This window comes from Macaca nemestrina, chromosome 18 (assembly GCF_043159975.1).
Source record: "Macaca nemestrina isolate mMacNem1 chromosome 18, mMacNem.hap1, whole genome shotgun sequence".
Taxonomy (NCBI): domain Eukaryota; kingdom Metazoa; phylum Chordata; class Mammalia; order Primates; family Cercopithecidae; genus Macaca; species Macaca nemestrina.
In genome coordinates this window covers 88381260-88407807 of record NC_092142.1, presented here as the reverse complement: position 1 = coordinate 88407807, position 26548 = coordinate 88381260, and the positions used below count along the sequence as shown (strand labels likewise).

The 26548-nt window shown below is 47.9% G+C and overlaps 1 protein-coding gene and 1 non-coding gene across 7 annotated transcripts in view; one reads left to right on the top strand and one right to left on the bottom strand.

Moving 5' to 3' along the window:
* LOC105488862 (ankyrin repeat domain containing 11) overlaps positions 1-26548 on the top strand; it is a 228610-nt gene that overhangs the window by 30179 nt on the left and 171883 nt on the right. The window lies entirely within an intron of this gene.
* On the bottom strand, positions 21615-21721 carry LOC112427887 (U6 spliceosomal RNA). The gene has a single exon (XR_003019647.2). It is a non-coding gene; the product is annotated as a U6 spliceosomal RNA (small nuclear RNA).

The window sequence follows — 26548 nt, the reverse complement described above, 5'->3', positions numbered from 1 at the left end:
ATTATTACGTGGGGTGGGGTGGCTCATGCCTGTAATCTCAGCACTTTGGGAGGACAAGGGAGGCAGATAACTTGAGCACAGGAGTTTGAGACCAGCCTGGGCAACATGGTGATACCCCGTTTCTACAAAAAATACAAATATTAGCCAGGCGTGGTGGCACGTGCCTGTGGTCCTAGCTCCTCAGGAGGCTGAGGGGAAGGATTGCCTGAGCCCAGTGGTGTAAAATTGACCATCTGTACCATTTCTGAGTGTGCAGTTCTCTGGTATTCGATTCACATTGTGTTAAGCCATCACCACCATCCCTCTCCAGAACTTCTTGGTCTTCCCAGACGACACCGGCTACCCTTAACACTGTTTCTGCGTCCCTCTCCCCGTAACCCCAACCACCAATATGCTTCTCTTATGAATGTCACTACTCAAGGCACCTCTCCTATAAAGGGGAGGTCATAGGATATTTGTCCTTTCTTCTCTTGTGAATGTCAGTGCTCAAGGCACCTCTCCTATAAGGGGATCATACGATGTTTGTCCTTTTGTGACTGGCACATTTCCCTTTTGGATCAGTTTGTTACTGTGGGTCAGAGTCTTCATTTGAACAATTTGCCCCCACAGCTCAGAGTCCTCAGTTGTGACCACCCTCTGCAGGTCAAATTCAATTTTTGTTTACTGACTTATTTTGAGGCAGAGTCTTGCTGTCTTGCCTGGGCTGGAGTGCAGTGGTGTGATCGTGGCTCACTGTGGCCTCGACCTCCTGGGTTCAAACAACCCGCCTGCTTCGGCTCCCATAGTGATAGGATGACATGCGTGAGCTGCTGTGCCCAGTGTCAAATTTAATTTTTTTTTTTTTTTTTTTTTGAGACAAGAGTCTCATTCTGTCACCCGGGCTGGAGTGCAGTGGTGCTATCTTGGCTCACTGCATCCTCCACCTCCCAAGTTCAACCAGTTTTCCATATTGGCCAGGCTGGTCTTGAACTCCTGACCTCAGGACATTTATAGAATACATTTATTATTTTTATGACCAAAGCGTGTGATTTTTTTAAATTTTAATTTTATTTTTTAATTTTTATTTTTTTTTGTTTTTGAGACTGTCTTACTCTGTTTCCCAGGCTGGACTGCAGTGGTGTGCAATCTCAGCTCACTGAAATCTCGGCCTCCCAGGTTCAAACAATTCTCCTGGCTCAGCCTCCCGAGTAGCTGGAATTACAGGCTCACACCACCACGCCCAGCTAATTCTTTTGTATTTTTAGTAGAGACAGAGTTTCACCATGTTGAGTAGGCTGGTCTCAAACTCCTGACCTCAAATGATCCACACCAGGATCTCTCAAAGTCCTGGGATTACAGATGTGAGCCACCGCGCCTGGTGGGCTTGCTTCTTTTAGTTTATCCTAACTCTACATTTAATCTAGAAAACAAATCTTTGAGGGGTTACTACAAAGCTAACTGAACATCATAATGTGTCTAGCACATGCATTTCAGGGCTCCACTGCAAGGAGCTGTGCTGAGACCAGCTGAATCATGATTAATAATGGAATCTAAGGAACACAGGCCTCTAGATGTGACCCTTGCCATACCCTCAGATTACATCAGGGCAGAGCTAATAGTCTGCCTGGCCCTGAACCCACGCTGCCCTCAGCCACCCAACACCTTGGAGGCAAAGAACACTCCCTTTCATACCATGTTGTACAAGGTGTAGTAAGAGACCTGCTTTTTTTATTTTGAGACGGAGTCTCGCTCTGTCGCCTGGGCTGGAGTGCAGTGGCGTGATCTCGGCTTACTGCAGCCTCCGCTTCCCGGGTTCACGCCATTCTCCTCCTTCAGCCTCCTGAGTAGCTGGGACTACAGGCGCGCGCCACCACGCCCAGCTAATTGTTGGTATTTTTAGTAGAGATGGGGTTTCACTGTGTTAGCCAGGATGGTCTAGATTTCCTGACCTCGTGCTCTGCCCACCTCGGCCTCCCAAAATGCTGGGATTACAGGTGTGAGCCACCGCACCCGGCCTTTTTTTTTTTTTTGGATACAGGGTCTTGCTAGGTCGCCCAGGGTGGAGAGCAGTGATACAATCTTGGCTCACTGCAATCTTGACTTCTGGGCTCAAGCGATCCTCCAGGCTCAGCCTCCTGAGTAGTTGGGACTGCAGGCACTACCATGCTCAGCTACTTTTTTTTGTTTGTAGATATGGGGCCTTGCTGTGTTGCCCAAGCTGGTCTCAGATGCCTCGAGAAATCCCCTTGCCTAGGCTTCCCAGTGTGCTGGGATTACAAGCATGAGCCACTGTTCCTGGCTTTTATTTTTTTAAGCCTTTTTTTTTTTTTTTTTTGAGACTGAGTCTGGCTCTGTCGCCCGGGCTGGAGTGCAGTGGCCGGATCTCAGCTCACTGCAAGCTCCACCTCCCGGGTTTACGCCATTCTCCTGCCTCAGCCTCCCGAGTAGCTGGGACCACAGGCGCCCGCCACCTCGCCTGGCTAGTTTTTTGTATTTTTTAGTAGAGACGGGGTTTCACCGTGTTAGCCAGGATGGTCTCGATCTCCTGACCTCGTGATCCGCCCGTCTCGGCTTCCCAAAGTGCTGGGATTACAGGCTTGAGCCACCGCGCCCGGCCTTTTTTAAGCCTTTTAATAGAACATGATCAGTTGTTTGATAAATACTGAAACAGTACTAGGAATCAGTTTTTTTAGTTGTTTACCAAACATATTATGCAGGAACTAAATTCACAAAAAGTTCTTTTGAAATTTGGTCCACAAATTTACTGAAGGTTGGAAATTAAAAACTTGTAAGAGGCCGGGTGTGGTAGCTAAAAAAAAAGAAAAAGAAAAAAAAGGATGCTTTCAGGCTTAGAGTTAGTCTTTTTTTTTGAAAATTTTCACAACTTCAGAAAAACTTCATGGACAGGTTTAGAAGCATCTGTTTTATTGACTTTCCCGATTTCTTCGTATGAGTCAGTAATTGTTTTTGTTAACTTGAGGATGGGTCTGAATTCTCTTTCCCAAGCTCTCTCTGCTGTCTTCACTCTTACCACTGTTCCCTCCTCTCAAGACATGCTTCGATGCAGATCTCAATATTACGGTCAGAAAACAGAACCAGATGCACATCTGCCTTTCTCATCCATGCTCTTGGCCCAACCTTGAAGGTTGTCTTGATTTCTTAGAAATTCATCAATCAAGAATTTATTCGTAGCATTGGCAGCCATTGTCTGATCCATTTCCCATGTGAATAAATGCATGTGTGGTTATTTCCTCTAGCACAGTCTTCCCTTTAATATAGTTTTCAAAGAGTTCACCACTGTGAATCTGGGGTCTTTCATCACAGAGAAGTTTTCCTGAAGACAGGTGTCTGTGATCAGTGTCACGACGGTGTGGGTTTGCTGTATCCCCTTGCCAGTGCCAGGACCCCTGAGGAACCACAGGACCAGTGGGCAGCTTCATGAGGCCGGGACCGCAGAGGAGGTGCAGGCAGCCAGTCAGCAGCAGGAAACTGAGGCCCAGGGCACGCAGTGGCCAGCAGCAGGCTGGCTCCCTATTTGGGAGTTTAAATCAAGTTTTGGTTACCTAAGGCAAAGCAAGCTTGGATTTTGTTTAAGGAGATGTTGTGGAATGAAACAGCTTCTTTGTAGCAAGCAGCCTTGGAGATGATGAATGGAACATGTCTGAACGTGTCAGAGTGATGCTCAGCCTTCCAGTGGAACTGCACAATCATGAGTGAAAGCCTGGCAAAGAATTTTCTTTAATGTACAATGTTATTCCTAAGAAATGAAATCCAGGTATCTCAGTTACGTAAAGCAAGTGCTCACGTACAACAAGAATCGGAGTTTATGTTTTGAAGAAAATTGGTTGAGTTTTATTTTGATTAAACCGCTAAAAAACCATTTCAGAAACTTTTTTTTTTTCTTTTTGTGTCACTGCTTTTCTAGCGCCACCCCACAGCAGTGGTGTCTGAGAACAGAGCTGCAGGCGGATGGCTGCGGTCTCCAGTTCCCAGGAGCAGGGTCTCCAGGGCTCTGGCCAGGATATCTTTCTTTGGGAGCAACTCGTTGCGAGGTGCAGTCTCAGCCAGGTGCTTGGTCTGAATCTGACGATTGTGTATTGGTTCACGTGGGTCCATTCAGCTCCACACTTGTGCGTTTCACATGTCCCTGGATTTCTTCAGTGATGTTTATACCGGTATACTTTGTGTAATAAAAGCACCCATTCGAGAAGGTACTGTAGGATGAGTTTGGTAGTTTTCTTACCCCACGTCTTAAGCACCAGATTGACATAGACGTTTCCATTACTGCAGAATGCCCGTTTGTAACCAGAACCTTCTACGGCCCCAAGCACTGCTAGCCCACTTTCTGTTATTATGGATTAGTTTTGCTCATTTTAGAATTTCATATTAATGGAGTTTGTAGTCTTTTTTTTTTTTTTTTGAGATGGAGCCTTGCTCTGTCACCCAGGCTGGAGTGCAGTGGCGTGATCTCAGCTCACTGCAGCCTCCGCCTCCTGAGTTCAAGTGATTCTTCTGTCCTAGCCTCCCAAGTAGCTGGGACTACAGGTGCCTGCCACCACACCTGGTTAATTTTTGTATTTTTAGTAGAGACAGGGTTTTACCATATTGACCGGGCTGGTCTTGAACTCCTGACCTTGTGATCCGCCCACCCCATCCTCCCAAAGTGCTGGGATTACAGGCGTGAGCCACTGTGCCTGGCCTGGAATTTGTAATCTTTTGAGTCTGACATACTACTCTAATTTTCTAGAGGTAGGATTCACGTCACGAACATCCTACCACTCTGACCACTTGAAAGTGTACAATTCCCTGGCCTTTAGCACATTTACAACTTTGTGCAACTAGCACCATTATCTCTATTCCAGGATATTTCCGTTTCCCCAGAAGGAAGCGCTCCACTTCTCCCCAGCTCTTACAGCCACTTGTTGACTCTGTCACCGTGGATCTGTCTATCGTGGAGACTTCCTAGGAGTGATTTCATGTAATATGTGGCCTTTAGTGTCGGCTTCTTTCACGTAACATGTCTTTGGAGTCCATCTATGTTGTATGTCTTGGAATTTTATTCCTGTTTACTTGTGAATAATGCTGCGTTGTCTGGGTGGAGGCATTATGTTTACCCATTCATGTCTTGATTGACGCTTGGCTTGTTTCCACCTTATTTTTTTTGAGGTGGAGTCTTGGTCTGTCATCCAGGTTGGAGTGGCGCAATCTCGGCTCGCTGCAACCTCTGCCTCCCAGGTTTAAGTGATTCTCCTGCCTCAGCCTCCTAAGTAGCTGGCATTACAGGAGTGCACCACCACGCTCGGCTAATTTTGTATTTTTGGTAGAGACAGGGTTTCTCCTTGTTGATCATACTGGTCTCGAACTCCTGACCTCAGGTGATCCACCTGCCTTGCCCTCCCAAAGTACTGGGATTACAGGTGTGAGCCACCTTACCTGGGCCCCGTTTCCACCTTCTTTTTTTTTTTTTTTTTGAGACCGAGTCTTGCTCTGTTGCCCAGTCTGGAGTGTAGTGGTGCAATCTTGGTTCACTGCAACATCTGCCTCCTGGGTTCAAGTGATTCTCCTGCCTCAGCCTCCTGGGTGGCTGGGATTATAGGTGCCTACCACCACACCAGGCTAATTTTTCTATTTTTCTATTTTTTAGTTGATACGGGATTTCAGCATGTTAGCCAGGGTGGTCTTGAACTCCTGACCTCAGGTGATTGGCTAGCATCAGCCTCTCAAAGTGCTGGGATTAGAGGTGTGAGCCACCACGCCCGACCTGTTTCTACCTTTTTGACTGTTTTGAATAATGCTGTGAGCATGTGTGCACAGGTTTTCATTTGAATACTTTTTGGGTGAACACCTCGGAGTGGAATTGCCGTGTCATATCTTAGTTCTGTGGTTGCTTTTTGAGGAATTGCCAGAGTATTTCAGCAACAGCTACACCATTTTACCTGCCTACCAGATAGGTCAAAACGCACAGCCCCAATTCTGTGAGAATCGAATCTGCAGCACTCTCTTTTGTACCAGCAATGGGGCTGCTGTCTCCAAGGATGGGGTGTGTGAGCAGGTAAGTTCATCACCATAGCTCTCTCCTGCCCGAATTGAGCAGCTTTTTCATTAGGCGTTCTCTGCTTGTTAGAAGTTTTTGATTAGATTCCACAGTTCTGAAGATGTTGATTCTGACAGTTTTTGCCAGGTTACTCATTGCACTGTTGGAAGGAATGAGTTTTGGAGTTCTTGTTTGTGCTATTTTCAGTTACATCCCCACCTGGTGTGTTTTGAGGTTTGTCCATGATGTGGCGCGTGTAACTCCTTTGTGGTTTTTCTTACTGAGTAGGTTATACATCTTTGTTGGCTCTGCACTGCTGCTACAGCACTTAAGGGGAGATAGCATGAGGAACCCTAACAGCACCTGGGGAAGCAGCTTGAGGAACCAGAGCAGTGGTAGCCGCTGAGAGTCTCACCTAGAGCCACTTTCATCATGGCTTGATTTAAGACAGATTTATAATTTGTGAAGGAGAAAATTGGCATTATTTTATGAGCAGTGCTTATTAAAAATTAATTGCTTATCTGAGTGTAGTATGATTGTTTTAGAAACTTGCCTTTTCTTAGGGTGTTTTTACCCACTAGGTTAAAGATGTAAGATCTGCAACCTGCAATAGAAGCCTTCTGTGCCCATGTGGGTCAGATCCTTGCTGTGGGACTCAGCGCAGGCCTCAGGTGCTCTCCTTATCTGCCCATGTGTCCCAGGCAAGCCTGCAGAAGTTGTGGTCTGTGGCCCTTGGTCTGTAAGCTACAGCCGCCCACACTTGCTGGGCAGTGACTGAGAGCAGCTCTTCAGGCTCTCTTGCTTGTGGCATGGCTGTGGTTGCGTTGGCTGTGGTTGCGTTGGCTGTAGTGTGCCAGGGGGTGTTGCGAAGCACTGCCCTGTGATGAGTTGAGCGTGCGTGCCGTCTGCATTGTGGAAGGTGGTTGTGAAACACGCACTACCTGCTGGGTGCTCTTCTGTGTGCTCCGTGGAGATCCACTCGGACAGTCCTGGGGACTCCTGAGATGTGGGTGCTCCTCTGCCCCTTGCGGCAGAGATAAGTCAGTTGAGGCGCAGAGAAGTTGGGCCGCTTGCCCAGGGCCACACAAGTTGGAAGTGGACGCCAGCGGTGGACCCTGGGCGGGCTGGCTCCAGAGTCCTGCCTCAGAATCACAAGTTCTATCTCCAGTCATGTTTTGTAATACTTCCTGTTCTTCTTGGACAGGTCAATGGCATACGGTCTCTTTGTTTGTCACTGTGTCTTCAGCACATCACGTTGTCCTGAGTGTGCTATGCTTGTATTTTCCCATGTATGTTCTCATTCTTGAGAAAATGTTTTGTGCTTTTATTTAAATAACATCTCTCTTGCCTCCTTTCTGTTAGCCACACTTTTTGAAGTACGCGATACAAGTGATGGTCAGCTGGCAAGCAGCTTTGTCCTGGGGGACACCTTGGCAGGCAGGACATGTTCCTGTGAAAGGTGGTTTGGCTTGTAATAGTGTCTGGGAAGGGAGAGAATTCTGTCTTGTGCCACTTACATTAGTACTTTAACTTAGTTGAAATTCCTATTAGAATTTTTGAGGAAACGTTCATAAGGAAATAGGTGTTCTCTAAGGGATTCCTCTTCCATTTTGAGTTGGAAGTTGGTATAAACGTGGTTATTTACCTCGAGCAATAGTTTTCTTATTTCTGGGTTTTGAAACATTGATGTAAGCAAGCTGAAACAAAATTTAATGGCAGAGAAATAGTTTTTGAGAGTATCTAAGAAATGCACTTAATCCCTGAAGGGCAGGGCAATAAAAACAAAAAGGAGCCAAGATATTTGTCTTGTTAAATGCTATTATTAAAACAAACAAAAAACGAAAAAGAAATGTGCTTAAGATGTTATGTGTAGCCAGCCGGGCGTGGTGGCTCACATCTGTAATCCCAGCACTTTGGGAGGCCGAGGCGGGAGGATTGTTTGAGCCCAGGAGTTTGAGACCAGCCTGGGTCTCAACATAAGGAGACCCTGTCTCTATTTAGAAAATAAAATGAAAGGTGATACGTGTTTCTCCGCGCATGTGTGGTTGTATGGAAAAGCGGGTGTGTGCAGTTTCTTTCTAGAAGACCATGTGAAAACAAGAACCTAAAAGTAGTGAGGGGAATAGGACCTCTTAATTTTCAAAGATACCATCAAAGTATTCTTTTTTAAAATTTATTTATTTATTTTCTGAGACAGCCTCTCTTTCTGTTGCCTAGGCTGGAGTGCAGTGGCGCGATCTCGGCTCACTGCAACCTCCACCTCCCGGGTTCTGGAGATTTTCCTGCCTCCTGCCTCAGCCTCCTGAGCTGAGATTACAGGCTCCTGCCACCACACCTGGCTAATTTTTGTATTTTTAGTAGAGATGAGGTTTCACCATGTTGGCCAGGCTGGTCTCAAACTCCTGACCTCAGGTGATCCACCCGCCTCCGCCTCCCAAAGTGCTGAGATTAGCTTTCTTGATTTAAAAAAAGTAAACGGCTGTGTCCTCACCCTCTGTGGTTTCTAACAGAAAGCTTTGTGTTACTGGTTTTAATCATACCCAGGGTGTGGGAGAGAATTTGGGGTTCCTGGAGCCATTGGTGGCAGGACACCAGGTGTGGTTGGTCCTCCCTACCTTGCCCTCTCGGCTTGTGGCTCCTGGGATGCGGGGTAATGGGTGTACTCTGCTGTAATTCCTGTCTCTAACTTGCAAATGAGTTTTTTTGTTTTTTTTTTTTTTTTTGATACAGAGTCTCGCCTTGTTGCCCAGGCTGGAGTGCAGTGGTGTGATCTTGGCTCACTGCAACCTCTGCGTCCCAGGTTCAAGCGATTCTTCTGCCTCAGCCTCCCGAGTAGCTGGGATTATAGGTACACGCCGCCACGCCTGGCTAATTTTTTATTTTAGTAGAGATAGGGTTTCACCATGTTGGCCAGGCTGGTCTTGAACTCCTAACGTCAGGTGATCCACCTGCCTCGGCCTCCCAAAGTGCTGGGATTATAGGTGTGAGCCACCACACCCAGCGCAAAGGAGCTATTTGATACCAGAGGTTAAATTTTGAACGTCTGGACATGTTTTAAAGATTTTTTAGGATTTTATTGCGGATTGCGCACTAAACTTTAGGTCTTAGATTACAAAAGTACAATTATACAGATAGTTGACTTTTCTTTCCAGTTTTTAAGATTCATTGAAATACTTTTTCCATCACAAATTGATGCATTTTAAGTATGCAGTTCAGTGACTTTTAGTTAAGTTTAGTTAAGTTTGCTTACTAAAAGTGATTTGTGAGATGGGCCGGGTGCAGTGGCCCTCCCAGCGCTTTGGGAGGCTGAGGTGTGCAGATCACCTGAGGTCAGGAGTTTGAGACCAGCCTGGCCAACGTTGCGAAACTCTGTCTTTACTAAAAGTACAAAAGTTAACCAGGCTTGATGGCGTGTGCCTTTAGTAATCTTAGCTACTTGGGAGACTGGCGTGTGAGGATTGCTTGAAAACTCGGGAGGCGGAGTCTGCAGTGAGCTGTCACACAACTGCACTTCTCCCTGGGCGACAGAGTGAGACTTCGTCTCAAAAAAAAGTTATTTGTGAAACCATCACCGTAATACAATTTTAGAAAAATGTTGTCACTTCAGTAAGATCCCTCCTGTCAATTTACAGTTAATCTGTTCACACCCCAGGCAACCACTAATCTACTATCTGTCTCTATTGATTCGTCTTTACAGATAATTAACTTTTAAAACAAAAACCTGAAATGCCCTTCAGACTATCAGCACTTGAGCCGCTCGTTAGGCTGGTCTGCAGAGGTGTAGTTTGGGTTCTCACGTAGGCCAGGCGTTGGCAGACTTTTTCTACAGAGGACCAAGTGGTCAAGAACTTTGCCAGCCGTAGGTCTCTCTGTTGAAACTACTTAACTTGGCCACTGAAGCATGAGTACGCCTGTGTATGGCTGTGTTCCAGTAAAACTAAGACGTTACAGAAGAAGTGCTTGGCTCACCCCGACACCTCCATCCAGGCTATAACTCTTATCTGGGTGATGAGCCAGCTGGTCTTCCCATTCCCCAATGGAAAGCAGGATGGGGCCACATGGTCATTTACATTTTCATTAGTCATTTTTGTGGCTGATGGACGGCACATTTAGTTTCTGTGTGACATTAAATTGAGCAAAAGAGAATTTAGAATATCTTGACACGCTGGGCGTGGTGCCTCATGCCTGTAATCCCGCCACTTTTGGAGGCTGGGGTAGGAGGATTGCTTGAGGCCAGGAGTTAGAGACCAGTCTGGGCACCATAGTGAGACCATAGTGAGTCTCTGTAAAATGGAATGTTTTGAGAATTTGGAGAAAATAGGAGTTTAGGAATGTATGCATAGTGAAAGAGAGTTTGGGAATGATAATCACAAGAAAGGCTTAGAGCTTAGTGGGATTGTCAGCCCTTGTCTGCAATCAGTACTAAAACAGAGCGGGTCTAGGAGTTAAAACGAACTTTACACTTGCAGCTATTTGTTCAGGGTCACAGGAAAGTCCTAACTACTTGTACACCATCGGAGGTGAGGCACAAGTTTTGTCCTTAGGGCCCATTAGGGTGGTGGTGTCACGGTAAAAGCTGTTCTTCCAGCCAGGTATACTTAGTTGTATTCTTGCATTCTGTCCCTGAGTCTTATGTTTTTATTTGCTTTTTTACAAAATGGGAGTGAATGTCTCAGGTACTTGAATTTTAAGGGAGTAGAAAGAATTGATGACATATCTTCAGGTAGCAGTCGGCTCCCCGGTCTGAGCCAGCTCCACGCTCAGGTCTTGATTTGGGTGTGGAGGTTAAGAGGAAGTCCGGGTCAGAGTCAGAATCACGCACTCTCATCACTCAGGTTCTTTCCTGCAGCATGGAGGGGAGTGTGACACATTCGGTAACACAATTGTTTGCAGATCCTGAAGTCACTGGGTCTCTTGAGAAACTGAGGGGAGAGAATGCCTTTTCCTGTTGTGAGATAAAGCACTCCCCGGTGCTTAGGCAGGGCTCCCCGGTTCTCAGGCAGGGCTCCCCAATGCTCAGGCAGGGCTCCCCGTTCTCAGGCAGGGCTCCCCAATGCTCAGGCAGGGCTCCCCGTTCTCAGGCAGGGCTCCCCAATGCTCAGGCAGGGCTCCCCGGTTCTCAGGCAGGGCTCCCCAATGCTCAGACAGGGGTCCCCGGTTCTCAGGCAGGGCTCCCCGGTTCTCAGGCAGGGCTCCCCAGTGCTCAGGCAGGGCTCCCCGGTTCTCAGGCAGGGCTTCCCGGTTCTCAGGCAGGGCTCCCCAGTGCTCAGGCAGGGCTCCCCGGTTCTCAGGCAGGGCTCCCCAATGCTCAGGCAGGGCTTCCCAGTGCTCAGGCATGGCTCCCCGGTTCTCAGGCATGGCTCCCCAGTGCTCAGGCAGGGCTCCCCGGTTCTCAGGCAGGGCTCCCCAGTGCTCAGGCAGGGCTCCCCGGTTCTCAGGCAGGGCTCCCCAGTGCTCAGGCAGGGCTCCCCAATGCTCAGGCAGGGCTCCCCGGTTCTCAGGCAGGGCTCCCCAATGCTCAGGCGGGGCTCCCCTTGCTTAGGCAGGGCTCCCCAATGCTCAGGCAGGGCTCCCCAATGCTCAGGCGGGGCTCCCCTTGCTTAGGCAGGGCTCCCCAATGCTCAGGCAGGGCTCCCCAGTGCTGAGGCAAGTCTCCCTCAGGCTGCTCAGTGAAGCGGGAGGAGCTGGGACTTGTAGCCAGTACTTCATTCTTTAGTGTGGCTCTGCCTGTCTGTGACTTTGATCATGTCGCCTGCTTTCTGTTGCCAAGATGTGAGCACCTTACCTAGCTCACCAGGTTGGTATGCACACTTCTTTTCTTTTTTTTGAGATGGAGTTTGGATCTTGTTGCCCAGACTGGAGTGCAATGACGCGATCTCGGCTCACTACAACCTCCACCTTCCAGGTTCAAGTGATTCTCCTGCCTCAGCCTCCTGAGTAGCTGGGATTACAGGCATGCGTCACCACACCTGGGTAAATTTGTATTTTTATTAGAGATGGGGTTTCTTCATGTTGGTCAGGCTGGTCTCAAACTCTCGACCTCAGGTGATCTGCCTGCCTTGGTCTCCCAAAGTACTCGGATTATAGGCGTGAGCCACCAAGCCTGGCCTGCACACTCCCTCTCTAAGTATAGAAGAATGTGGAAGGTGTGTGTGTGGGTATAATTTAAAAAAAACACACACACACATTTTCAAAGATCCTTGTTTAAATTTGCCCCATTATAGCTGTCTTCTCTCTCCATGTCTGTGTTTCTTTTTTTCTGAGACAGGGTCTCATTCTGTCACTCAGGATGGAATGCAGTGGTGGGATCACGGCTCACTGTAGCCTCGACCTCCCCAGCTCGGGTGATCCTCCCACCTCAGCCTCCAAGTAGCTGGGACTACAGGCGTGCACCACCGTTCCTCATGCCTGCAAATTTTTTTGTTTTTGTTTTTGTAGAGACTGGGTTTCACCGTGTTGGTTTGGCAGGTCTTAAATTCCTGGGCTCAAGCAGTCCTCCAGCATCAGCCTCCCAACATGCTGGGATTACAGGTGTGAGCCACCACACCTGGCCCGTCTCTGTGTTTCTATTCTTGCATTTTCTTTTTCATTTGTGATTTGAAGTAGCAAAGAATAAAAGAAGCTGCTTTGTGATGGTTGATAGCTGCTACCAAGAACTAAATAAGATGGTGATATGGGCAAGTCAAACTTGGACAGATGGCGTGTTAGGTCTGGGGTGTGGAGTTTTGCTTGTACTCAGAGTGAGCCAGAGGTGGGTGGGGATGGAAAGAGCGCTCCGGCCCTGCCGCACGCTGGGACTCACGTGTGCTCTGGTGGGTGGGGCGGTGCTGGTGAACGTTTTTTCTAGGACTGTGAGTCCAGCACAGTCTCGTCTTGGACTTTGAGAATGATTTTAGGGTACTGTAAGGTCTCAGAAGTAGTTTAACTTTACTTTTAAATGTTAAATTCATTAAATTTGTGCAATTAAATGCCTACTTTTAATTCGGCATATTTGAAGATTATTTGGAAGGTATTATTGTGCTTATGTCATTTATAAAATACTTCAATTTTTAGTTTCAACTTTTGGTTTGAGAGTTTTAATAATACAGTAGTAAGGCTAATTTAAGAAAAAAGAAAATGGAGATTTGTGTTGAGATGCTGTAGTAGGTTTGCTTTGGCCAAGGCTTTGAGTACTTTGGTGTGATTTGGAACTCATGGTGTGAATTCTAACAGATCAGGGAGAAGTTTTTCTTGAGCAGTAATATAACTTGTCCTTTCAATTCAGATTTTCAAGAAAAGGTTTCATCATTGGACTGTTTTTGCTCGTTTTACAGTTGAGACTTTTTCTTTGTATATGATATGGGAATAATTTGCACATATATTCTCCCTAACTAAAATTATCACCTGTCTGGCTTATTGAATTCCTGTGCCCACTGTCGGCAAGGTACCCACTGTCGGCAGGGTATCCACTGTCGGCAAGGTACCCACTGTCGGCAAGGTACCCACTGTCAGCAAGGTACCCACTGTCGGCAAGGTACCCACTGTCGGCAAGGTACCCACTGTCGGCAGGGTACCCACTGTCGGCAGGGTACCCACTGTCAGCAAGGGTGCATGTGACAAAGTCATCCCTGCTTCAGTGAGCCCCAGGCTCAGTCAGAGAATAGATGGCCCAACTCTCCAAGGACTTCCTCAGCAGGTATGCACCCTGCCCCGTGTTGGGGCCTTAGGGAGGAACTGGCTGCGTTCCTGTGGAGATGGATTGGACAGGTCCCTGTTAGAAGAGCTTGGGAAGGACTAGAGCAAGGCAAGTGCAGGCTAGAAGAGAGCTCCTTAGCTAGGCGCCGTGGCTCACGCCTGTAATCCCAGCACTTTGGGAGGCCAAGGTGGGCGGGATCATCTGAGGTCAGGAGTTGGAGACCAGCCTGACCAATATGGTGAAACCCCATCTCTACTAAAAATACAAACATGAGCCAGGCGTGGTGGCGGGCGCCTGTAGTCCCAGCTGCTTGGGAGGCTGAGACAGGAGAACTGCTTGAACCTGGGAGGTGGTGGTTGCAGTGAGCTGAGATTGTGCCAGTGCACTCCAGCCTGGGTGACAGAGCAAGACTTTGTCTCCATTAAAAAAAAAAAAAGAAAGAAAGAAAGAAAGAAAGTTACTGTATTTTAGGAAAATATTAGATAAATGCTGGTACACGTAATGAACACATGAGGATGGCAAAAACTGGGGAATATGGTACTTAAACGAGTGAGTCTAGCAAACATTGGCTGGAGGAACTTCTGGGTGGGGCAGAGGGACAACAGCAGAATGGATCTTGCCAGGTTTTTTTGTGTTTTTTTTTGTTTTTGTTTTTTTTGAAACCTAAGGGAATAGAATAGAGAACATCAGGCAGGGTGAGGTAGCTCATGCATGTAATTCCAGCACTTTGAGAGGCCGAGGCAGGAGGCTTGAGCCCAGGAGTTCTATCTAGGCCAGCCCGGGCAACATAGTGAAATGCCCATCTCTCCGAAAAATTTAGAAAAACTAGCTGACCATGGTGGTGCGGGCCTGTAGTCCCAGTTACTCGGGAGGCTGAGGCAGGAGGATCACTGAGCCCAGGAAGTTGAGGCTGCAGTGAGCTATGATCATGCCACTACACTCCAGCCTGGATGACAGAGCAAGACCCTGTCTGTAAGAAAAGAAAAACCAGTGTGTCCATGTAGTATAAGGTAATATTATTTCTGTCAAGTTTCATTTTGCTTGGGTGTGGCACGGCCTTGGCCAAGGCATGGGTTTTTTTTTTTTTTGAGACGGAGTCTCGCTCTGCCGCTCAGGCTGGAGGTGCAGTGGTGCGATCTCGGCTCACTGCAAGGTCCGCCTCCCAGTTCATGCCATTCTCCTGCCTCAGCCTCCTGAGTAGCTGGGACTACAGGCGCCCGCCACCACGCCCGGCTAATTTTTTGTATTTTTTTTTAGTAGAGATAGGGTTTAACCTTGTTAGCCAGGATGGTCTTGATCTCCTGACCTCGTGATCCGCCCGCCTTGGCCTCCCAAAGTTGTAGGATTACAGACGTGAGCCACCGTGTCTGGCCCAGGTTTTGTTTTTAATCATGGATTATACTCAGAAATGTGGGAGAGCTTCTGGTCTGAATCAGCTTGAAGGCACTGTTTACCCCTTGAGAGTATGGTTTGTTTTATTTTTGTAAGAAATATCTGTTGAACAGTTACTGCATGCCAAGGCCCTAGCCTAGGATACTGGGGTAGAGAAACAAATGAGGTACTCAAGCCTTGAGGAACTCGAGGAACTCTTTGCCTGATATGAGAAAACCACTTCTATAAAACAGTTATTATGATCTTTTTCATTGATTCCAAGGTGCACAGTTTTTTTTTACAGTTCTGAAGTGAGGATGTCTGTGGACAGGCAACTTTTTTTTTTTTTTTTGAGACAGAATCTCACTCTGTTGCCCAGGCCGGAGTGCAATGGTACAGTCACTGCTCACTGCAGTCTCCAGCTCCTGGGCTCAAGCGATCCTTGTGCCTCAGCCTTCTGAGTAGCTGGGGCTTCAGGTAGGCACCACCACACCTGGCTAATTTTTAAATTTTTTGTAACGATGGGGTCTGGCCACGTTGCCTAGGCTGGTCTCGAACTACTGAGCTCAAGATAGACGGTATTTGTAATGTCGTAATTTCTTGCAAGTGGGTGGACCTAGTCATTGCTGTTCAGACTGTCATCAACTCACTTGAGTTATATATGTTGTTACTATATATGATACTAAAAATGTTAAGTGTAGTTGATGTTAGAATGTCTTTAGATTCAGCCTTAGAAATGGAAAGTTCTTTTGTGTGCAGAAAGCAAGCAGTAGCCGCAGAGCAGAAGGCTGGCTCATGTCAGTATGTCAGTGAGGTGCGAGGTCACCACTGGTCAGATGACTCCAGTTCATCATTTCTTACCGAGCAGTAACTAAGCACTCCATGGACCAAGGAGGGGTGATGAACAGATGTGGCTCTGCTCACCTGCGAGCTGAGGAGTGCCTGTCCTGCTCCACGCACTCCACACCTGCCCTCAGACAAGCAAAGCAGAGGCTCACGCAGGAGGCAGCTGTCTGGAGGGCGAGGCAGCGTTTGGTAGTTTTTTTTTTTTTTTTTGAGACGGAGTCTCGCTCTGTTGCCCAGGCTGGAGTGCAGTGGTGCCATTTCGGCTCACTGCAAGCTCTGTCTCCTGGGTTCAAGTCATTCTCCTGCCTCAGCCTCCCAAGTAGCTGGGACCACAGGCACCTTTTTTTTTTTTTAAAGCAGCAAAACGGATGGAATCATCGGATAGATGACTTGATACATTGGGGGGAAATGCCATGTAAGTGCATAGTGGCGGCCCTAGGAACATGTGACACCTTAGCCCGGTGGCCTTCCTCCTGCCTTCCGAGGAAAGGGCTCTTGACTTGGGTTCTGCAGGATGAGGTAGGAGTTGACCAGATGCACAGAAGAGTGGTTGGTTCTGGAAAGAATCAAATGCTGGTTGGTGTGGCCAGGATGGAGGCAGTGTGGCTGGGACCCGTTGGAGGGAGGGTGGGGTGCACAAAGATCTGTGGGGCCCTGAGGATTATAGAAAGGAACTGAAGGTGAATTCCAGAGGAATTTTTGTAGTATGTGTTAGTTGGTATGTATTAGGATTTTTTTTTTTTTTTTTTTTTTGAGATGGAGTCTTGCTCTGTCGTCTAGGCTGGCGTGCAATGGCATGATCTCGGCTCACTGCAACCTCCAACTCCCAGGTTCAAGCAATTCTCCTGCCTCAGTCTCCCCAGTAGCTGAGACTACAGTTGCTTGCCACCATGCCTGGCTAATTTTTGTATTTTTAGTAGAGACGGGGTTTTGCCATGTTGTCTAGGCTGGTCTTGAACTCCTGACCTCAGGTGATCCGCCTGCCTGGGTCTCCCTAAGTGTTGGAATTAGAGGCATGAGTCACAGCATCCAGCCTCTATTAGGATATTCTGTGTTTAAAAAATACAGAAGTTATTTTGTAGCAAATGTTGTAGAAAGTAAAGCTTAGTAGAGATGAGTGGCAAGGCTCCCATAGTAGACAGGAAAGGATGGGATTTTTGGAAGGATTGGCCACGGGCGGAAAGAATCCTGGTTCCTCCAGAGAAAAGGTGCAGGTATTGAGTTGGCAATTGTGGAAGCTGAGGGCCTGCATGCCTGGATGCAGTGTTCTTAGGGCCAAAGGTGGCTGTTTAGGAGGAGTGAGAACAGGTAGAGTGTGGACACTTAAAGCACTAGGCCAAGTGTGGAGCATTGTCGTAGGATTGTGGACCACAGCAGGGATGTGGGTGCACGGACGGGGATCACGAGGACTCTCTTACTCGTAGGATTGTGGACCACAGCAGGGATGTGGCTGCATGGATGGGGATCATGAGGACCCTCTGACTTGGGTGTCAGCTTTGTGGTTACCACAGTCTAGATCATGCTATGTGATGTTTCTTTGGCATCTCAGGCCCCCTTGTTGAGGTTCAGCAATATCTGATGCAGAGACAAGGGTGTTGGGGTGTTTGTGATAAGGCGCTGGATAGGGAAGACAGGGAGGCATCTAGGGACCACTGTCTTTAGGAGTTTAATGAGGGCAAGGAAGTGGGTAGTAGGAGACAGGGCAGCAATAGTGATTAAACTTTTGGCAGTTACGGATTGCAAATATGCACTGGAGATGAGGAGGCCACTGGTGTTGGACGATGAGCTTTGTGGTTGGAACGATGAGTGTGCCCTTTGTGTGGGGGTCATGCAGGCACGTGCTCGGTGGCTCTCATGTAGTGTCTTTGTAGGGTGGGGAGGGTGGCAGGCATTCAGTGGGTGGCAGGTTGTGTTGGGTCCTTTCCAAGCTTTGCTTCATTCAGGCTTTAAGCAGGCCCTGGCCCGTGAGGTACGTGGTGCAGAGTGGAGGAGGAGAGAAGCGGATGCTCGAGGTGAGTGGGAGGCTGTGTGTGAGAAGGGCCGCTGGGTGCTCACTGGCCAGGGAGCTGCTTGCTGGTCGTGGCTGTGGCCAGTGCCACTGTCATTGTGTGCCCAGGGTCCTGCCACAAGGATCTCAGGGCTTTACCTCACAGCCCTCGATGGCCTGGCAGCCAAAATTGAGTCTGTGCGGTTGTTTTTTATTTTTGTTTTTGTGTTTTTTTGAGACAAGGTCTCGCTCTGTCACCCAGGCGTGGAGTGCAGTCGCATGATCACAGCTCTGCCTGCTGAGCTCAAATGATCTTTCCTCCTTAGCCTCCCTGTTAGCTGGGAGTACAGATGCGTGCCACCTCACCCGGATGATTGTTGTATTTTTTGTAGAGATGAGTTTTTGCCATGTTGCCCAGGCTGGTCTCGAACTCCAGGGCTCAAGCAATATGCCTGTCTGGGCCTCCCAAAGTGCTGGGATTATAGGTGTGAGCCACTGCACCTGGCCATCTTAGTGTGAAACTCCGTTTAGATGCAGATACCACAGAAGCTTTAGAAGAACCTCACCTGTTTTCATATTAGAAGCTTTTTTTCTTGTTCTCGACACTGCATCTCAGTAGCTCATTCATTGAAAACACACCCAGTTAGGGACTGATGAAGGATTTTCTACCCACTGCCTTCATGAAATGCAATTAGAAGTCCTTTTTAAACAGGTTTTCTTTTCAAAAGACAGTGGTTCTAAGTGTGGATCCATCTGAAGAACAAAACAAAGCATCATATTCTGTTAGGCAGGAACATATACTAAGCCTTTTTTTTTTTTTTTTTTTAAACCAAATCTGTCCTTTTTTTTTTTTTTAACTTTTTTTTTTGAGACGGTGTTTCGCTCTTGTTGCCCAGGCCGGAGTGCAGTGGCACGATCTCCACTCACCACAATGTCTGCCTCTTGGGTTCAAGTGATTCTCCTGGCTCAGCCTCTCGAGTAGCTGGGATTACAGGCATGCACCACCATACCTGGCTAATTTTGTATTTTTAGTAGAGATGGGGTTTCTCTATGTGGGTCAGGCTGGTCTCGAATTCCTGACCTCAGGTGATCCGCCCGCCTTAGGGGCCTCCCAAAGTGCTGGTACTATAGACATGAGCCACAGTGCCCAGCCTCAAAACTGTTTTTGTTTTTTTTTTAAATAGTTATTTCCTGATTTTATTGAAGGGAATGTTGAGGTATCAGAGTAAGAATTCAGATGTCAGGTAGGGCATTGTCCCTGTGCTTGTGATGATTGCTGTCTTTGTTTCCAGCTTTGGAGTAGCCTGAGCATTTGGAGGAGGACAGGTCATCCCCAGCCTCTGTGGGTCGTTGGGGCTGGGGCATTGGTCCCAGGTATGTTTGCAGATTGGGGTGGAGGATGATAGTGACGTCCATGAGAGGTGTGATGTTGCTTCAGGGGCAGCATCTTATGCCCCAAGGAGATGACCTCTTAGTTTACGTGAACCTCAGAGAGGCTGAATTTGCTCAGCCAGTGGTTTGAACCGGCTGAGCAGTGGTTGAACTAGGGTTGGACCTATATATATTAGTTAAAGAAAACAGCTCACTTCCCTTCACTTACTAATACATTGGTTAATGCCATATCCAAACAGCGTGTTTTACTTTTGTAAACCAGCCCCATGGATAAGGGCTTAGCTTTCTGGGAAGAAATCAGCCGTTAACATTTGCCTCCTCTGAGCTGGGCCTGCTGTGGAGAGACGGGGAGTTCAGTTGGTGAGTGCCTGGGCACCCTCACCTAAGGGGCCAGCAGACCTGGATGGTGAGCCTCCAGGTGGGTGGTGCAGGGCAGATGCTGAATGGGTCTGCGTGGTAGGTCTGCGGGGGTGGCAGTGTGCCACTGTCCGGGTGGGAGCGTGCCTGCTGCTGTGGTGATGTCCTCTGAGGTCTCTGCTTCTTTCTTTAGGTGGTGGTTCCCTGAGCTTCAGCCCCTCATGCATTTCTCACACTGCAGGGTTACTTGTGTGGCATCATAGTTGATCTTTATTTGGTAGAATTCCTCTTTGTTTTACATTTTATTTATTTATAACAGAGACGGGATCTGGCTATGTTACCCAGCCTGGCCTTGAACTCATGGGCCCAAGCCATCCTCCTTCCTGTTTCCCAAAGTGCTGGGATTACAGGCCTCGGCCACCACGCCTGGAGTAGGATTTCTAAAAATTGTCTTGCATGCTGATAGACCCTGAAGGCGCTCATGATAGCTTTTCTTTTCTTGCTTTTGGAGAAGAAACAGTGGGGAAAGTTTGATGATTAGATTTCAGGTGAAATCAAAGTCCAGGGCTGGACTAGCTCCAGGGTAACGCCGATGGTGAACCCTACCCCGCACAACCGCCCCTCCCCAACACCCCCCGTCCCCGCAAAAGTAGACCATTGGCACTTTCTGGAGCCCAGAGAAAATGTTTAGCACTCACTTGCTCTTCCCAGCAAGTCTGTCACGCGCAAGGAGTTGCAGTGAGTGGCAGCCTGTTCAGAGCTATAGTTCAGGGAGGACGCGCTGCTACCGTGGGCTTTGGGCAGGAGCTTTGATCTCGCGGAGACAGTCTTCTGCTCGCTGCATTTCCAGCTGGAAGGGCATACAGAGTGTTGTTTCTTCTGCTTGTAATTTTAAAACTTGCATATCATTATCTACCTGTTTTGAGTCTTACTAGTATTTTATGCAGGAACAGACAAATTTTAACTACCTTTTTTGTAAAATACCGAAGTGAGTTGTTACTTATTTCAGATTTGAACTTTTCATTAACTTTGTCCCAGCCTTGGTGAGTTTCAACATACTACGGAAACTGTGTTCTTGGTCTGCAGAGTCTTTGCCTCCCTGTCCAGCCTGACAGGCCGCTTTGTCTCCGCACACCTCCCCTTCGGTGTTGACGCCGGCCCAGCCCGGCAGCTGTGGTTGGCACAGGCTTTGTTGGCACTGTCCTCCAAGACAAGCCTCTGCCCTCCCAGCAGGCCTGCTCTGCACTCGCGGGCCGTGCTCCACCTTCCTGTGCAGATCTGTTTCTTTTTTTTTCTTTCTTTCTTTTTTTTCTGAGATGGAGTCTCGCTCTGTCGCCCAGACTGGAGTGCAGTAGCGTGACCTCGGCTCACTACAAACTCCACTTCCCAGGTTCACGCCATTCTCCTGCCTCAGCCTCCCGAGTAGCTGGGACTACAGGCGCCCACCACCACGCCCGACTAATTTTTTGTATTTTTAGTAGAGACGGGGTTTCACCGTGTTAGCCAGGATGGTCTCGATCTCCTGACCTCATGATCCGCCCGCCTCGGCCTCCCAAAGTGCTGGGATTACAGGCGTGAGCACCCGGCCACAGATCTGTTTCTTAATGCGTCTTGGTCATAGGTCATCACTTTCACCCCTATGCGATTCGTCCAGCTTGTGTATCTTTACATGTGAGAAAGGGGTGTTCTTGCTCCTAAGAATTGCGTTTGTCTTGCTTGCCAAAACTGGTCGAAAAGGCTTAACAGGTCTGGTGGCCTTCTGGGTGCGGAGGGTATTGTCTAAGAATTTTCCATGCGTGGCAGGCAGCTGGTGGGTGTGTGTCTGGCATCCTTCCCCATGGGTGGTGCTGACACTTGGGGTGCAGGGTGGTGCTTGTTGTGGGAATGGGAGCACCCTTTGTATCTCTTGTCTCTGACTGACTGGAAGGCGTCTGATGCCTTGCAGTGCAGGTCCCAATTTGTGTGTGTGTTTTTAAAGTACGGAATGCTTCACAGATTTGCATGTCATCATTGCACAGGAGCTATGCTGATCTTCTCTGTGTTGTTGGAATGTTTAGTACGTGTGCTGGCCAAAGCGAGCATGCTGTGCTTGCCTTGACTGTGAACAAGTTCGATTTGAAATGCTTCACGTTCGAGGCCGGGTGCGGTGGCTTGCACCTGTAATCCCAGCACTTTGGAGGCTAAGGCGTGCAGATCACTTGAGGTAAGGGTGAAACCCTGTCTCTACTGAAAATATAAAAATCAGCTGGGCGTGGTGACACATGCCTGTAATCCAAGCTACTCGGGGGGCTGAGGCAGGAGAATTGCTTGGGCTTGGGAGGCAGAGGTCGCACTGAGCCAGGATTGCACCACTGCAGCCCAGTCTGGATGACAGAGCGAGATTCTATCTCAAAAAAATAAGAAGAAAAAAAATGAAATACTTCATTTGAAAAATTTCCTGGCTAGAGGAAAAATCCTTGCTTATGTCTGTAATGAAAGAGGCAGAGCCTGGGTGCTGTGGTGAGGTGTTCAGTGATAGTGTCAGGGCCTGTGGGAAGTGGTGGCTGGCTTGTGCTGTAAGGGGCAGGAGCACTGGAAGCTCGCCAGGCCATGATGGGGTTGGAGTGAGAATGGGGCACACACCTTCCTGCCACTGGGGAGCAGGGGAAACAGCAGAACCTTGCTGTGAGTGTCTGGGGTCCAGCAACATTCCTGGTGGGTGATGGGGAGGAAAGGACTAACCGCGTCAGCACCTGGCCTTTGTGGGATGCAGGCCTCCTCCCTGGAGTTTCAGCTTCATCTGAAAATGAGTCTTCGATGCGTAAAACCATTCCTGAATGATACCGTCCAGTTGGTGGAAACATAGATTTGTTTTGACCTAAAATCTAGAGGTATTGAGAGAGAAACAGAGGCAAACAGCGTGTGGGGGAAGCTGTGCATAAAGGAGTGTTTGTGGGATTGCCTTTACTCAGGGTCCAGTTCAAGCCGAAATGGAGGAAGAGTCTTGATCTCTACAAACAGGTAATTTCTGAGACAGATTCCAAAGCATTTTCTAGGGAAGCTCTACTGCGTCCCTCCATCATATTCAAAACATTATTTCCGATTATGTTTTGAGAGTGTAGAGTTAGAGCGTAGAATATGGAAATGAAATCCTTAGTGAGGAAAGCGTTGACATGACCCGGCATGTTCGCCAAAGCACTGGCACCGGTGCACGCTGCGTCGGCAGCCGGGGTGTCCTCCCTCTGCTGAGCCTCCTTCTGAGCCCTGCGGCCTTTGCCTTGGCCCTCAGTGCACTGCATCTGTGTGCCATATGCTCACTGTGCACAGACCTTCTTTGTGCTGATGAATTCATGTGCATTACTTTTTAAAAAGTTTATTTCTTGGATCTTAGTCACAGCTAACCTTGATTTTGCTTTTTAGTGCAAGGAGTTTTAATTTCTAGATCAGATTTGAGTTTGAACTGAGGTCTGGTGACTTTGGGAAAGGTCTTTGCATGGATGATGGGGGAAGTCGCCTTTTTGGTGAGTGCCATAGTTGACTGTCACCTTGTCATCACAGAGAGATACCTGCTTGTGGCCATGGTTCAGTTATGCAGGGTATGTTTAATTTTTTAAGAATCAGGTTTGCGGATTTTTTTTTTTTTTTTTTTTTAGGCAGAGTCTCGCTCTGTTGCCCAGACTGGAGTGCAATGGTGCGATCTCGGCTCACTGCAAACTCCGCCTTCCAGGTTCACGCCATTCTCCTGCCTTAGCTTCCCGAGTAGCTGGGACTACAGGCGCCGCCACCATGACCGGGTAATTTTTTGTATTTTTAGTAGAGGCAGGATTTCACCATCTTAGTCAGGATGGTCTCGATCTCCTAACCTCATGATCCGCTTGCCTCGACCTCCCAAAGTGCTGGGATTACAGGCGTGAGCCACTGCGCCTGGCCAGGTTTGCATATTTTTTAATAATTCTTTTTCTGAAGGTTTTTTCCTGACTGCATTTGTTGCTGGGTGATGGAATATATTCTGACACTGGATGTGCAAAATCTTAAAAACATCTATGTAATAGAGTCTGTGTAAGAGAGCCTGTGTTGAGAAGTTCTGTAGCCTCTTCAGAATGAAAATTCATGTAAATATTTTAGAACTTTACTCCAGAGGCTTTTAGCACATGCATAGCGAGGAAACTTTTTTTTTTTTTTTTTTTTTTTTTTTTGAGACGGAGTCTCACTCTGTTCCCTGGGCTGGAGTGCAGTGGCATGATCTCGGCTCACTGCAAACTCCGCTTCCCGGGTTCATGCCATTCTCCTGCCTCAGCCTCCCGAGTAGCCGGGACAACAGGCGCCCGCCACCATGCCTGGCTAATTTTTGTATTTTTAGTAGAGACAGGGTTTCACTGTATTAGCCAGGATGGTCTTGATTCCTGACCTCATGATCCACCCGCGACGGCCTCCCAAAGTGCTGGGATTATAGGTGTGAGCCACTGTGCCTGGCCGCAAGGAAGCTTATTTTTTGTAAACCACAATGCCCACTCTCTTTCTGTTTTGACTGTGACACACACAGCCACACCAGGATTCGTGCACACTCAAGCATTGCCACAGAGCCACAGATGTGCCTGTTGATGCCACATGGATTTATTTTGTGTCCTGGCAGGCTTGGAGGCAGGTGGCCCCCTTTCTGTAGCCCCTTGCTGGGTGGTGCCTGGGTGTCCTCTGGCTTCTCCAGGGCTCTGCCCACATTGCTGTGAGCTGGATTTTTTGGGGCCCTTAGTTTGTGCTTGATGTTTTCTTTTGCTTTCTTCCTTTCCCTCTTCCCTTCTCCTCCCCCTGCTTTTGAGACAGGGTTTTGCCATGTCATCCAGGCTGGAGTGCAGTGGTACTCACAGCCTGGTGCTCACAGCTCACTGCAGTGTTGACCTCCTGGTCTCAAGCAGTTCTCCCACCTCAGCCTCCTGAGTAGCTGGGACTATAAGTGCATACCACCATGCGCAGCTATATTTTTATTCTGTTTTTATTGTTACAAAGATGAGGTTTCACTATGTTGCTCAGGCTGGTCTGGAACTTCTGGCCTCAAGTGATCCTCCCACCTCAGCCTTCCAGAGTTCTGGGATTACAGGGATTACAGGTGTGAGCCACCACACTGGCCCTAGACATTTTCTGCTGGTCTGCTTTTCCTAGTTCCACTGTTATTTATCCCTCCTCCCCAGGGATTATGTACATTTTACATGAATATATTGATAAAATGTTCATTTTTAATCACAGCACACTGAATTCTTTAAGAGGAAGCCTCCTGATGTGAACTGCCATTGTCCCCTTGAAGACTAGAGAAGTAGGAGGAGGCAGGGAGATGGTTGCGTGAGATGGTGAGCACTGGGTTGGAGGTTCTGTGTTTTAGACCTCAGTCCTGAAAGGCTGTGATTTCCTCTGAGTCTCTGATTCTTTGTCAGATTCCTCATGAGAGCCAGGTCACAGTTCAGGGAGTTAAGGTAGTGGGCTGTGGCTCGGCCCCCACACCTGTGAGAGACACAGGCCTCCTGCTGTGGGTGTGTGCAATAGAGCTGGAGTCCTTTACTTCTCTGGAGGCTGCCTGTCAGTCTAGGTCAGCTGCACTGTGGGTAGTGTTAGAGTTGAGCTTACAACTGGCTCTGTTGGTGATCATTGGGAATGAAAACATTCTACAGAGTTCTGAGGTGTGCAGAGCTGTGTTGAGAACCCCTTTGGCGTTGTGTGTGAGTGGTGTAGATGAAGAATAGAACAAGCTTTTCTTTGCTGATTGTGTGGTTGTGTTCGCAACCTCGATTGCTGAGGCGCTGTGGTGTTTCAGCTTCATCCTAAACATCACATTGCATTTTAGGTGGATTTCTCACCCTTGTCCCTGGATCACTGTTTGACATGGAGAACTTTGACTAAATGTGTATACAGATAGTCCCTGATGTAACGATGCTTCGACTTCGGATTTTTCACTTTACCCTGGGTTTTTTGGGAGGTAACCCCATGGCAAGTCAAGGAACATTTGATTTTATCTCCATAGAAGTAAAATCATTAATTTAGTGTTGTCCGCTTTTAAATTTTTATATATTCAGAAGTCCTATATATTTGTGCTTAGGATTTAGTTGTCTATACTGGAAAACAGCATTTTCCAAAAAAGTTTACTGAAAACAGTGGGACTTACTTGAACCTGTGCTGCAGGTAGGAAAGAAGACGCTCACTGGGACTGTGCATGCACGTGCGTTTGACCAGTGCTGCATGGAGTGTTTCCCGTTGTGATCTCTACCTTCAATATAAATGGAAGAATACAGTTCTTTTTTGTTTGGTTTTGTTTTTCTTAAGAGAAAGGTTAAATTTGTTTGTTTGTTTGTTTGATTCAGGGTCTTGCTCTGTCGTTCAGGCTGGAATGCAGTGGTGTGATCATGAACTCCTTGACTCAAGCCGTCTCCCATCTCAGCCTCTCTAGTAGCTGGGATCACAGGGATGCACCCCCGCACCTGGCTGGTTTATTTTAAAATTTTTTATAGAGATGAGATCTCACTATGTTGCCCAGATTGGCCTTGAACTCCTGGGATCAAGCAATCTTCCCACCTCGGCCTCCTACATGCAGTAACATTTGATGACTTGAGATTTGAATACTTTAGCTTCGAAGGGACTGTGCTTGGTTCTTGGGGACAATGCCTTCCAAACTGTGGATCATGACTCATTATGTCTTATTTTAGAAAATTTTCTTGGATGGACATGGTGGCTCATGCCTGTAATCCCAGCACTTTGGGAGGCCCAGGTGGGTGGATCACCTGAAGTCAGGGGTTCAAGACCAGCCTGGCCAACATAGTGAAACGCTGTATCTACTAAAAATACATACACACACACACACACACACACACACACACACACACACACACACACAAATTAGCTGGACATGGTAGCACATGCCAGTAGTCCCAGCTACTCGGGAGGG